A 15,499-nucleotide genomic window follows, 5' to 3' on the forward strand; every position below is an offset into this window, starting at 1 on the left:
TGTGTGATCAACAGTATTTAGTCAGTCTATTGTGTTTGCATTTGAGAAATGATTGGATATGTATGATATGAAATGAATTCGATACGAGAGTGAACTCGGCTACGGTGTAGTCTCGAAGTTCCCGTATCTAGTGGGTTGGACCCACCAGTGAGTTGGACTCACAACTTGAAATTTACGATTGGGTTGAATGATATATGATCAAATACATGTTTATATGTTTTATATTATTGTTTTCTTGAGATGCGATGTTATGCTTCTATATTAATATTGTTAGTAAATGCCAACTCACTCAGTATTTTCCCAAATACTGATCCCTCACCTTTGATGTCTTCCAGGTGCTTAGTTTGTGGACCTAGCTAGAGGCCAATTTTGAAGTCCAGAAGTCAGCTGTGCATAGTTTTTGACTTCTGTGAATGCTGCAGTAGTATCTATGATAGAAGTTTCGAGTCAAACGGAGACTATTTAAAATTTGAACGCGAATAAGTTTTGAACTAAATTGCAACTTTTGAGAAGTTCAAGGGCCAAAGTGTAAATTATTCAATTATGCCTCGAGAATAGAAATTAAAATATTTTTGACAGAAAATAAGAAATTTGGGTTAGTATTATTTATACGGATATAAATAATACGTATGTAATTGAGTTAAAGCGGATAATTAACCGTTTGGTTAAAATAGAAAGTTTAAAAGAGAAATGGTTTAAGTTAAAGAAATGAAGGATTAAATTGGCAAATTTTCCAAGATATATATATGAGTAAGGAAAGAAAGAAACGATCAGATGATTCCAGAAAGGAGAGAGCAAGGGAAAAACGGCGATCAATTTCGATCCACCGCCGTTTCGCCGTTTCTCGTCCAAATCGCGCGTTCTTTATATCGATTTGTTCGAAATTCAATTCTCTACCATATTCAATCATCTAATCAAGGTAAGAAATGAAATTTTGGTGTCGAAATTGATGGATTAATGGATGTTTTAGCTATGTACTTTACGTTTATATCGAAATCGTCGAAACTAGGTCGTTTTCGATGTTTTCCAAAAGCTAAGATTTGAGTTTTGTTGGAATGAGTGTTTTACGCGTGAAGAAGCACGTCGGAGCAGCCCAGAAGCGGACCGGGGCTGTGCGAAAGCACACCATCGTGTGCGAACGCAAACCATCGTGTGCGAACGCACACCATCGTGTGCGAACGCACACCATCGTGTGCGAACGCACACCATCGTGTGCAAATTGCACACATTGTGTGCGATCGCACACCAAGGTGTTTGAGCGCACAGCTATGTATGCGAACGCACACAAGGTTGTGCGAACACACAATGCCTTTCGTGCACTGGCACAACCCACAAACATGCCTGCTTGGGCATTTTTGTCCCGTTACGACCTAGTTTCCGATTTTAAGTATGTCAGACATTAAAAATGAATCACGGACTCCAAAAACATGAAATTTGGATATCGAACATGCTGTGTTCGATTAGGATTTTGATATATAAGGATCCTAATATTGGAAATCGATAAAAATAAATATAACAAGTATCTCGACTAAGTATAAGAACACGATCAAAGTTAAGAGACGTGTTTAGAATAAGATTGTGTTAACCTAAGTTTATAACTTAGGGTTTTAGTATTAAATTTACGTTTATGAATTGAACGTACGTATGATTTGAATAGGAAATGGATAAATCGATGAGCTACTAGACCGACGACCTGGAGTAGCTAATGAAACAAACGACGCATGGAACTTATGATCGTGGAATTGTGATAATGCTGTTTTGAATAACGGTTTCTGTGAGTTGCAATTTACTTTTACGTATTATTATAAAAGCTAATTTCTTATATTATGAATATTGTTATTAAATACATCACATTTATATGACTTGCTCGTATGGCATACTATTATGTTTGGTGGATTGGATTGTGTGAATGACGTTTTATTGCTTTGAATACATGAATTAGTATGAGATCCGAAGAAACTAACTACCTATTGGGTGTCAATAGGCTGTGTGATCACTAGTACTTGAGTCAGTCTAGCCTATCTAGTTTGTCCTTGAAATTACTAATACATATGATATGAATATGAGAGTTGGAAATATTAAAGATAGATACGAGGTAGAACTCAGGGGAACTATCTCGGCACCCGTATCTCGTGGGTTGAACTCGGTTTAACTATCTCGGGATCGACAACTTGGGATTAAACAGTGCGATGAGTTGAACTCGGTTGAACTATCCCGGGACTATGCCACGTGGTCGCGGTTGAACTCGGTTGAACTATCTCTGGACCGGACCACTCGGATTAAGATGATTTGATATGATTACAATGTGATACAATTAAGACGAGTTAGGAGTATAAGATTAGGGTTTCGATTGGATTTATTACTTGAGAATGTTGTGTTGTTTGCTTATATCATGTATTAAGTTATACATGTTGGATTATGCGATATTATATTTTTATAATACAACTAGTAATTTGCATACTCACTCAATATTTCCCAAAATACTGACCCCCTCTGTCTGATGTTTTTCAGGTAGTAAGAGTCGGATCAGACGAACCATCTTCGTTGTGCCAGAAGTCAATTAACTTGCGCAAAGTATGAGTTCCTAAAGCTGCAATAGTCAGTAGGTGTCAAAATAAGACCTGTGATTTGATTTTAAACAGTTTATTTTGAATGTAAACTCTGATATAATATTTTAATATCTATAATTGTAATATCGAAAATAGTTTTCTGAAAACGTTTTATGTTTGATATTATGTTTTTATTTGTGAAATTTTTTTAATGGTTTAAGGCTTGGTACGAGTTTCGAAGCTACCACTCCCATTCCCTAGCGCCGGTCTCGGCTTAATAATATGGGTCGTGACAACGACTCATCTCCAAAAGAGCTAAAATTTACTCACTTGCGGGGGGGGGGGGGGGGGGGGCGGCTAGTGATGGATACTGAATCCTATCTTAGCTATAATGGAACCGAGTCGTAGGAGATCAATTCTCAAACGATATTGGACTCCTGCTAAGACGACCAAAACACATAAAGAAGACGCCCAAATCCATTGGATCCGCGATATCACCCAACAAGATAAAGATCGAATCCCTATGGACTCAGACAAAGCGCGTCTACCCTAGGATTCAGATAGATTACTAGATCGACTACATAATATCGAAGTATCTCTCCTATTTTGATACAAACTCCAACTTAGGAAGATAAGCCCAAACTTATATAAATAAGGTAGATTACTCCTAATCAGGGTCAAACCCTACAAAGTATGATTGATTTTCCTACTATGACTTTACTAGGTATGCAATCTTCTACTATACATGGAGCATGAGGTATGCCTAAATACACAACTACATTAATATACTCAAAACGCTGCTTAAAGCTCTAAACTGACTTTAGCATCGGAGAGTTAATCGGACAACCACCGTCCGGTTAGCTTCTACCCTATTTTGTAGGTCTCATTCACCGGATTAGAAGGCAGACTCCATCAGTTACTATTCATAATTGAAGTCTATATTGTTCCATTTGGCTGTTTTGGATAACTGGAGCATGTAATGTTTTCTTCGACTGTTCGGGATAGCGTATTGTTACATATGAGTCTGCTATCGATGTCATTGACATTTGTCCCGAGACTAGCCTTGTAGACGAGATAACGGAGACCTATTGATCTTTCGGATTATAACTTGCACGTTTGAGACATAGGTCAACCATTTTTATTTTTTTGTTTTATTTTCGGGTCTAATCATTTTGCGCAAGTCGCCCTTCCGGGTCCAACTTGGCAATCCTTTTACCAATTTTTATTTTGTCTGAGCTGTCGATTGTAGATTTTTAACTTATCGGGATTGTCCTTAATTTTCTCATGCGACGTCATTTTTGGATTTTCATCTCATTTGGAATCTTGGTTACAAGAGTAAACTGCTTTTATTATCATTACCTATACGTTGGAACTTTCTCTTAGTCCACTTCTTTTCTCTTGGGAATCATTGGACTGAATTTCTATGTCATTCAGCATGAGCTGCTCGAAATTCTTGATTTTGTCCTTCAATGTGGATGTAATATTAGTGGAGCTTTTGCTTGCAAAGATTACGATAATAAAGGAATCATCAGTCCTATGTTCATAAGAACCAATAGGTATCATGTACAATATGTACGTTGGAATAGGATCGACGAAACGGTCAAGAAACGTAATAAGAAAGGGAAAAGGGATTTCATATGACAATGATATACATTATACCAAATCTGATATTAGCAATAAAAGTCAATGGATCAAGAGATAAGAAGTGTCACGATAGATGGACGCGACACATAGTAAGTAATGCTTACTAAGCATTTAACTTCATGGGATTCAACGCTAAAGAGCCATGAAGAGTGCGATGGTATAAGGGGAAAAGTATTCCTATATACCATAACATATCAACAAGGATATATGACGAAAGATCGTATATATCTAACTGTAAAGACAATAGTTAGTAAATGGTTAATCAGAGTAGCATAGTGAAAGAGTGAAAAGAAAAGATGAGCATGTATGCGATCTAGTACGAGGCGAGAAGGGAATATAGATTCATCGAGGAGTAGTACAACCTAACAAATAAAAGATAGAACAACGAGTTAAGACCTCGAGAGACAGTGGAAGGGAAGTTGATGAGAGTATTATGGAATAATAGTTCATCACTAATATCAAAAGAAGTAAAGGATCTCGTTAAGCCAACTCCGATAAGCATAGTTGGCAACGGCTAAGAGGATAGTTTCAGAGATTAAGGAGATGTTGAAAGTAGTTCGACTCTAAACTAAAGTTGTAAACAAGAAGGTAAGTTATAAGAATCCTGAATTTATTTCAGAAAAAGAGTGTGTGAATTCTTAGTCTATAGACTCAAATAACAGTCTATATAAGTAATTCTACAACTCATAAGTTAGCCCAGGGAAGCGACTTTCGGGCCATTTTTTCAACAATTTCGGATATTAATGACAACTCGAAGTTCAAATGAAATTCATATACAACATTGTTGACTATGAGAATGTCAACATTTTTTAGTAAATAGACGCTTTCGAATAAGTGGTTCGGCTAAGCCAACGTGAGCTAGACAGACAACTTTGGACTAGTTAAAGTCACTTGAGGTGGTAAGTCAAAGTTGATATCCACAAGTAAAAAGATATGAGCCTAGTAAGGCCAGAAGTTAATAGACGACGAGAGTAAAATCCCAACACGACCACAATTGTTATCCTACCATTACAGGAATAGTGTGCGAAACAAATACGAGTGAACTAAGAAGTTCACAACGAGATAGATCGTAAAAGAAGGCTAAATAATTCCGAATAAGATACGAAGGAATGTAACGATAAAAACAAATCATCTTGATAAAGATGTTAGCAGTTATCGCGAGATGAATCAAGCAATTGATAACAAAGACAAATATTCAAGTTATAAACAGAAAAGTGTCAGAAGGAGAAGGAACACTCTAATAAAAGAGTGTACATAAGAAGTCAAAATGAGTATGCTACGGAAATACACATATATGTTTATTTTGAGTTAAGTGGCAAAGATTTAAATTCGAGGATGAATTCCTTATAAGGTGGGGTGAATGTAATAATCCTTAAAATGATACGATAATTGGATCATGCCACGAGTCATAAATAATGGAATTTAGGGGAAGCAGGTTGGGTCATGACATATTGGGCGTCAATAGGTTGTGTGATCACCAGTGTCCGGGTAAGTCATAGACTTAGTCTCGAGGGTTGTGTAGAGTACTCTCCTATTCTTGTTTGGTTAGACACGAGATTGAACTCGATGGAATTATCTCGGGAAATATGTCTAGTGAGTTGAACTCGGTGGAACTATCTCGGGACTAAACCTCGATTGTATGGATATAAGTAATTGTACTAGTTTAACTCGGTCGAACTATCCCGGAACTATACCACTTGGTAATGGTAAAACTCGGTCAAATTATCGTGAGACCTTATTAAAAGGATTGAGAAATATTATTGGCTTTTTATGATTAGGAATTCTATCCTAGTCCAGGTTGGTTTTGGGATTAGGGTTTTGATTAGATCAAATGCTTTAAATATATTATATGCTCATATAGACTTGGTTTGTTTTTAAGATGCGATGTTAATTTTGAGTAATACAATTAGTAATGTCTACACTCACTTAGCATAGTGTAACCCCGTTGATGTTTTACCCCTTTCAGGTGACTAGTGTCAGATCAGACAGGCAATCTCTTTTGTGTCGGAAGTCCTTAGCTTGCACAAAGCACGAGTTCCCTTAGCGCTACAATAGTATACGGTGACAAGTTGTGGCCTACTACTGCAGGGTCTTTAAATGTCAAGTATATGTTATGCCTACTATTTGTTTATGTCTTGTGTTAGGCTACACTATGTACTATACGATCTTTGTGATGGTATTATGTACGGATTATGGAAGTTGAACGTGCATTATTCTCGTATGTTTGTAGTATCGCCGATAGATATGTACATGATATCTGATTGTGTCACAATCGTGACTTAAGCGTTACATGTTTGTATGATTGTTTTGTACATGTTTCTGAAAAAATTTATAATGAATTATAGGCTTGCAACGGGTTTCATAGCTATAACTCCCATTCCCAAGCACCGATTTTGGCTCAATATTTTGGTCGTGACAAGACCAACATTAGGGAATGGGAGTGGTAGCTCCGAAACCCGTAGCAAGCCTAAACCACAATAAGCGTTTCGCTTTCAAACATCAAATGTATATCATATAACACACAATCACTTCAGAAGCTCATATAAAAACAACATAACATAAAAAATCTTATCCAAACATAACATCAAATCAATGTTAAAACATATACAATCGTTTCATACAAACTAGACTATACTACTATCGAGTACTATAGCTTAAGACATGAACATAAGTTTTCCGTGCATAAATAAGATGAGACATCCGGGGGGGTCAGTCAATTTTGAGTGAATTCACATTTATTAAAGGTATTATACAAAATAAATCGCATGAACATTAAACAGATATCAAAATAACCAAACACTAGATCTAATCGAAACCCTAATCTTAAGCTCATAATACAAAACAAAAACCTTGTATCTCTATCATATTCATATTGTATAAAATGGAATCAATCCATGTGCTACGGTCCGGAGATAATTCCACCGAGTTAACCGCTACCATCGCTTAACCCCAAATTGTGAGTCCCGAGATAATTCGATCGAGTTAACTCACTAGATACAGGTCCCGAGAATTCCGCTCCACCAAGATCCTTTACTGAGTTACCTCGTATCTAACATATATAATCTTCATTCGTATTTCACAAACAAAATCATAACGCACTTATATCAAAACATTAATCAAACGTATAGATAACTAAGACTCATATCAACACTCGTGATCACACAGTCCTATTGACACCCAATAGGTTGGTCGTTCCCTCGAAACATTATATCGGATTTCATAGTTTACAAACAAACTATTACATAATAAATACTGTAACAAAACCATATCATATACGATGAATTTACTTTAATCATACTAATAACTTTGAAAAATAACAATACACAAAACTTAATTGCAAACTCATGGACACAGCTGTTTCCAATCAACTATGCATATCAAAACCGTCATGGTCCTTGATCTCCTAAGCTAATTTTTGATGACACGTCAAATCCATAAAATTCAATCCTCAAAATTGTTGGGTTTTATTGGTTCATAACGCAGCGGAATTTCAAAAATTTATCTAAAAACCCAAACCAAGATCCATGTAATTCGAATTAAACAGAACAATTACTTACTTGTATGTCGAATTCAACAGCAATGTAGGAAGGAAGGAGGTGGTTCACTTTGGTGATACCTGGCCTCGGATCAGAAACGCCTCCAAAAGAACGCGTCCTCTACGAGTATCCACACGAACAGACCTTAGCCAAAACTAGTGCTTGTGTGCTAGCACTATTGCTTCACAAGCAATTTCGAATTTTAGTGATTAAGCGAATAATGAATTTCGTGATTCTCAAACCAACTGCTTAATGAGTATTTATAGTGATAAATAACACTAGGGTTTGAGACAAATTCGAATTTCAATCTCATTGCAATTCTACAAGTTTATGTTTATCAAAAACTCCTTTTTGATAATTATCCATATATATTAATTACTATATTTATTATCTTCCAAAAATAATAAATTAAGGAAAACACTTATCCTTAAATTTCGAATTAATATATATATTTATTAATATATATATATATATATATATATATATATATATATATATATATTACGAATTATATATATATATATATAATTAATCACTTAATCACATTGGGCTTGTACAACCCATAACTGTTTTGGGCCTGTTCTTAGTGTGCGACCCTGTAGGTTCATATAACGTTGGCAGTAGGCTCGAAATCCCTATTTCAGCCCACAAGTCATAAGTGGCCTCTAGCAAGACATTATGACTACCCAAGTTATATGAATATCGATAATCCGATTTAACCATTTACAATAATATTTTAATCCCTTTGTCTCTCGATATCAAGATTGAATATAAGGCATAGTTATGTCATCCTTATAACATTCAATCATTAGTTTCTTGACTCTAAGTAGACTAAAAATGATAACTTCTTATCAATTAGCATGGCCATGCATTTACTTCAGTCTATCTTCTTCAAGGGGCCCATAGATATCTTACTCAAATAAATGAGGGACAAATTCCTTCTCAGTCACTCACATTTCTCACATAGTTACTTTCATATCCAATGACAATCTATTCCATTATCCTGTTAAAGATAATGTAAGACTGTATCAAAATATGAAATAGCTATGTAGAAATCCATGATGATTTCAAGGTCAAAGGATTATACTAATAGAACTGTAATGAGAATTACTTATGACAGTGATCTATGTAGTATTCTCACAGTGGGTCATCCAGTGCCTTATTTCTCAAATAGCACCTATGATTTGACTTAATATCTCATATACATGATTAGTAAAACATAATCATCAGTCAACATCATACTAGTCTCAATGTTCTATTAAGACTAGGGATAGATGGTATATAATTCTTTTATTAAACCTAAGGGTTCTACTATCAAGTCACATACTCGATGACCTTAGAAAGAATTAACCATTCAAGTATTTTAATCATTAATATAAAATGATAAAAACTGCCAATCAATAAATAATAAAATGATAAAGTCAAAACATGGTCAAACATGATTGACCTAGTGCATATCACTAACAAAAATTTCAGAAACTTTAACCAAAAGATTTTTGAGATTATAACGGCGAGAAAATTAGTCGGAGCACAACGAACCAATCATGTCGTTTTGGGCCAAAACTTAAGTCGCCGATTTGATCTGTTATTCAGCCGAATTTTGCAAAACAAAACACGTGATCATTACTCATTCACGTCTATATTTGAAGAGCACGTTGATAGCTTCAATTTAACATAAAGAACATCGAATTCAAATATGAAAGTAGAGAGTTATCGACCAAACAAGCTCGACGAGTCAAAAACGGCTTTTCAGATAATATATAGATTAGAGAAGAAAAACTTACTGTTTAAATTTCTATATATATAGACATATACATCGCCTCGTATCAACGCGCATGCATTGCCACTTGTCTCCTCGTCTCCACGCCACGTGTCCCTAATCGTTATCTTCTATATCTTTAAATTTTTAGGTCCGAAATTCCGTATTTCGACATTTTAATTTTTGGGATTTTCTCCAAAACCAAATTAAATTATTATTTCGCGATATGTAAATTAGACTCAATTCGGTCTATATCCTTAATATCTTAACTTATATTTTACATCCTTGATTTTAATTATCGCAAATCAAAACATGTGGCATAACTTTAATACTTTAAAACTATGCAGCATTACATTCTTCTCCACTTATAAAAATTCGTCTTCGAATTTTTAAATCCATAGCCATGTAACTCATAACGCTATTTTTAAGAACTTTATGCTTCATCCTTACAGCATTCTCCTTATTGTAACTTTAACTTGTTGTCACGACCCGATTTCCACCCTAAATCCAAGTCGAGACTGGCACTAGGGAATTGGAATGGTTGTTCTGAAACCCGTATCAAGCCTAGAGCCTCAATAAATGTTTTACAAATATGCTACAAGATCATACCTCACGTACGGTCCATTTTCAAAAAATACTGTTAAGCCATTTCTCGTTTAACGTAACAACATTTCTGAAATATACATATAAGAAAAATACATTTTAAGAAATACTAGTTAGATGTCACGACCCAAAATCGAAGGCCGTGACCGGTCCTAGGGAACGGGAGTGATTGCTTCGGAACCCAAAACAAATCTAAAAACGAGAATAATAAGTTTTGCAAAACCAATCACATAATCAATTATAAAACGTTTTCAAAAAAAAACATGTTTAAACAATAACTTGAAAACATTCAAAACAACATTCTTAAAATCGTTGCATAAAACTTAGAAACCATGTTCTTAAAAAGAGATACTACATATCCAATACTGCTTTGTTTCAACTCAAACAAAATATCATAAAGACTAGTTCAAATCACATTGAACGGCCAAACAAACAACTATTATATGGCGCAATCAAAACTTTAATTAGATAAACAATTTATTAGAGTATTGAGACATAAATCTGTTTACTACAGTCTAGGTCTACTATTAGCGACTACTGCAGCTCTAGCAAAGAACAAAGCTTTACACAAATGCTTTACATTGAGACTTTCAAAATATAAAATGAAAACTCGACCATGTGACACCGAATCAAACTTGAAAATGGAAATATTATGGGGAGGTCAGTCCACACAGAGCGAGTCTGTATTTACAAAGGTATTGTAAATATAATCACATATATAGAAAACATACATATTATCCATTTTGAAATCACACATCAAAGCAAACTGACAATACGATTCGATCAAAACCCTAATATTAAACTTATAATACCATTCCCAAAGTCTAATTCTTTAGCAAAAGGTATCAATCAAATAAATCCAAGTGGTAAGGTCCCGAGATAGTTCAACCGAGTTACCCGTTACCATATGACATAGTCACGGGATAGTTCCACCGAGTTAACTCATGTCACTTCTTATAACCAAGATGTGAGTCCTGGGATAGTTCAATCGATTTAACTCACTAGATACTGGTCCTGAGATAGTTCTACCGAGTTAACCTCGTATCTACCAAATATAATCCTCCTTTCCATTCCCAAACACATTCAAACATATGATGAGCTTATATCAAATATTTCTAAATACAAACATCTATACTCTTAACAACACTTGTGATCACACAGTCCTATTAACGCCCAATATGTGGCTCGTTTCTTCGGATCACTAAATCAAACATCACACTTAACAAACAACAATTATACTAGCAACACGCCAATCAAGTTATAAATACAATACGCAAAGTAAATTGCGAACTCACAACTTACTATCTAAAACAAAACACGTGAAGCAACTATGTAATGCTCCTTGAACTACGAGTCCCACCGGCAGTTGTCTCGTCGAATTTAGATCGAAACGATAACAAAACGTAATTAAAATCGATCCTAGTCTAAAAATATTCTAGACACCAAACTTACAACAAATAAATTAAATAACATTGAGTCGAAGTCATATCGTACTCGCCTCGATATAAAATTTATAATATATAAATATACCATTTTCGTTCGTTAGAAAACATTTTCTGAATGTTATATAATTAACTATCAAAATTAGCGAAAATAAATTAATTATCGGGCTAATACAATAATTAATATATTAAATAACTTTTCCTATTATTATAATTAACTTTATCCCATAATGTTATATGAATAACCGAAAAATTATCGAGCTAACAAAATTCGTAGTTAAAACTAACTTTTCCAAAACTATTTTCTAGTCAACATCGGCCTATCAAAACGCTTATAAAAAGGCTTAATTCCTTAAAAAAACCCCACCTTGCACTTTTTCTTCGTCTATACCCTGACCTTGTAAAAACACCATTTATACCCAATTTTGGGTTTTTATGTTTCATCCATACCCAAAAGCATTAAATTGTACTCTTTTCATTTGGAAAAGAGTTTAAAACATACTTTTTTCTATTTTTAAAATTACAAATAAATCCTTAAACTTAAAAAATAATCAAATACATCCAAATAATTAATTAATTTTTTTAATTTTATAAAATAATAAAAAAATTAAAAACAATTATTATTATTTTTAATTTTTTTGTCGGAAATATTTTAAAAAATTAAAAAAAATTCGGAAATATTTTTTTAAAAAATTAAAAAAATTTATTATTATTTTTAATTTTTTTGAAGAAGATGGTATTTTTGTACTATTAATAACATTAATATCTAATTAGTATATAAGTTAAAAATGAAGGATTGTTTTAAACTCTTTTTCAAATGAAAAGAGTACAATTTAATAATTTTGGGTAGAGATGAAACATAAAAACTCAAAATTGGATACAAATGGTGTTTTTACAAGTTCAGGGTATAAACGAAAAAAAAATGCAAGATAGGGGTTTTTTAAGAAATTAAGCCTTATAAATACAATCCAAATACTAAATAAAATTGACATTCTCATAGTGATTTTAGACCTCGGACTGAAAATAACACTCGAAGGTGCAGGAAACTAGCCCGGAAGTTGATTCACAGGGCTGGTTTAGAGGCTGGACAAGCAGTCCCTAAACTTGAATGCTGCCATCTCGACAAACAGGCCTAGTTTTACACCTCGGAGCGGAACCGAGTTTGTCAAGACCTACTCCGACGTGATCATGCCACACCCAAGAAAGGTTCGACAAGAAAATGCCATAAAACGACCATCAAACGTCATACAAATTCAGCTCAAATGTCACTCACCAAACAAAAATATTAAATCACTTAAAACTCATCATAAACAACTGGACACTCAACCTAAAATAAAATCCATGAATTATACCTTGAAGGTGTCTGTGCTAGCTCTCCAACCGAGCTTGAATTATCAAAAATGATTTTTGTTATATGGAGAACCGAGCTCCGTCGTTGTTGTTGCTCCAAGAAAAATGATGAGTTGAAAGAGATGGAGATAGGGTACCGCAAAAATTAGAGAAAGGAGCTTAGAGTTTCTAATTTTTGCTATCTTATGAAAATAAAGATGGAGAAGATAAGGTGAATGGGTGGATCTTATTTATAGGCAATCTTAATTTGGCTAATATAGCATGTAAATACCTTAAGAATCTCAATTTTTCAATCACCTTAAAACTTTATCTTTTGTTACAAATTGATCTAAAATAATTTCGTAATTAAATAAAACTTTGACAGTACCTTTCTAATAAATATTAACGGACTTTGGCATAATAGAAATTAGCCCATATTCTTTATTTATTTTATTTTATTTTTTCTTATTTCCAATTTTTTTAGTCCGTTAGTTCCGCTCTTAACCAATAAAATTTCCAACTTAACTTATCAAATCCCGATAAATTAAAATCGATATTCCTTGGTCCAAGTCTAACATATTTTAATTTATTTTCAACATCTTTTTGACTTTAATTACCTCAAATTAGGACATGTGGCACTATTTAATATCTGTAAAAATACAGGGTATTACATTCTCCTATCCTAATTAAATTACGTCTTCGAACTTTAAAATCCGAAGCCACATATCTCAGATAACTCATAATGTTATTTATGAAAATCATATGTTTTATTTTAAAAGCGTTCTACTTACTGTAAACTTAACTTGTCATCATTACTCATACACGTCCTCTATCCAAAATCTTCAAAAACAACGATCAATTATCTCTCTGTTTGATGATTGTAACGATTAAACTCTTGTGACTGTGTTAGGATTATCATATTCCACAAGTTAACCAATCCAACGTGTCACGACCCAATTTCTCGAGTCGAGACCGGCGTTAGGGAATGGGAAAGGTAGTTCCGAAATCCGTAGCAAGCCTAAAAGACACTAAAACGTTTTTGCAAACATCATACATTTAGAGACATTACAAACAGAAGCATTTATATCGAAATACATTTATACACACTAGTTGTTTTGTACAAAGACATACACTAGTCTTTACGATCATAACACGGGTATTACCTCCGTGTCCATCCTAGATACGTCGTAGCCAACAAAACATAAATACAAAGACAACAACAATAAACAAACATAGCAAAACATGTTGTTGTACTAGGCTACGACTTTGGTCAGACCATGATACTATTGTAGAGAACGTGGAATTCGGGACTGTACATGCAAAAATGACTTCAAGTCAAAAAACGGACTTCTAGTCAAGTCTGGCTCTAGCTTCCTGAAAAACATTTAAAACAACAGGAGATGTACGTTACTTATCCTATTATCAAAATAGTATCACATTTTTTTAAACTATTTTGTACAAACACAATCATTTCATATACATATATATATTTCAAACAATTCATATAAGGCGAGTACTTGATTTAATTAAGTGCCTAATCTTAGACACTTATGGACCTAGGAATTACCTAATCTTAACGGGGGTATTTCCTTTTCAATTCCATTATTATAAGGTCCCGGGATAGTTTGACCGAGTTTTACCTATACCAAGTGATACAGTACCGGGATAGTTCGACCGAGTCAAAAAATAGTATCACTACTTAAATCTATATGATCGATTGATATAAGTCTCAGGATAGTTCAACCGAGTTACTTCGATTAAACGAAAGGTTCAACGATTAGTTTGCTTCGATCTATTTATATTGTATAAACTTGACTTGACTCTGTGATCACATTACTAGTACCGATCATATACATCTTCATAACATTTACAAATAAAGCTGTCATATATAAACAATACAATCCAAACAATTCAAGCCAATACAAATAATCCATTCCAAACAATCCAATCCAAAACAATTCAATCCAAACATTTATGCGATGAAATTGAATACTAATCATATAGTATATAACATATGTTTAATAGCGATAATGCAAGTAAGGAAAATATACTCACGCCCTGCTATCCAATTTTTAAATTTTTCAATGCTTTGGCCGAACCCTCTAAGCCAAGATCGTCGATTTTGTAGTTCGTCGATATCTCTATCACAATTACAGCTCAAATATGTTTAAATCTAATAAACATATAACTAATAATCATAGACCAAAATTATATCCTTACGTCGATTTCTTTTTAATATCAATTTAGTCCTTAAATGTGATATTCTTTAAATATCAACTTTAGCTTTTTAAGGTTTGACAGTTTTATTTAACATCGTTAACGTATTTAATCGTTTTAAATACGTACAATCCAAATCATATTTTCAAAACATTTATTAAATACCTTTTTGATGGTTATATTAACCATTTTCAACTTATACTCATTTTCGACCTTGTCGCACTTTTTTCTTTAACTTTATAGCTTACGTCTAAAATGTAAAATGCTTATTCCATAATTCGTATTCCTTGGCATTTATAAGTAAAAAATAGCCTCGATACAACATATTCATAAATTTTCAATTGATAATGCCTTAGCCTATTTTCAATTGATAATGCCTTAGCCTATTAGTTAACTCTTAACTCGTTTTCTTAGCGTTTT

Source organism: Mercurialis annua, linkage group LG3 (assembly GCF_937616625.2).
Source record: "Mercurialis annua linkage group LG3, ddMerAnnu1.2, whole genome shotgun sequence".
NCBI lineage: Eukaryota > Viridiplantae > Streptophyta > Magnoliopsida > Malpighiales > Euphorbiaceae > Mercurialis > Mercurialis annua.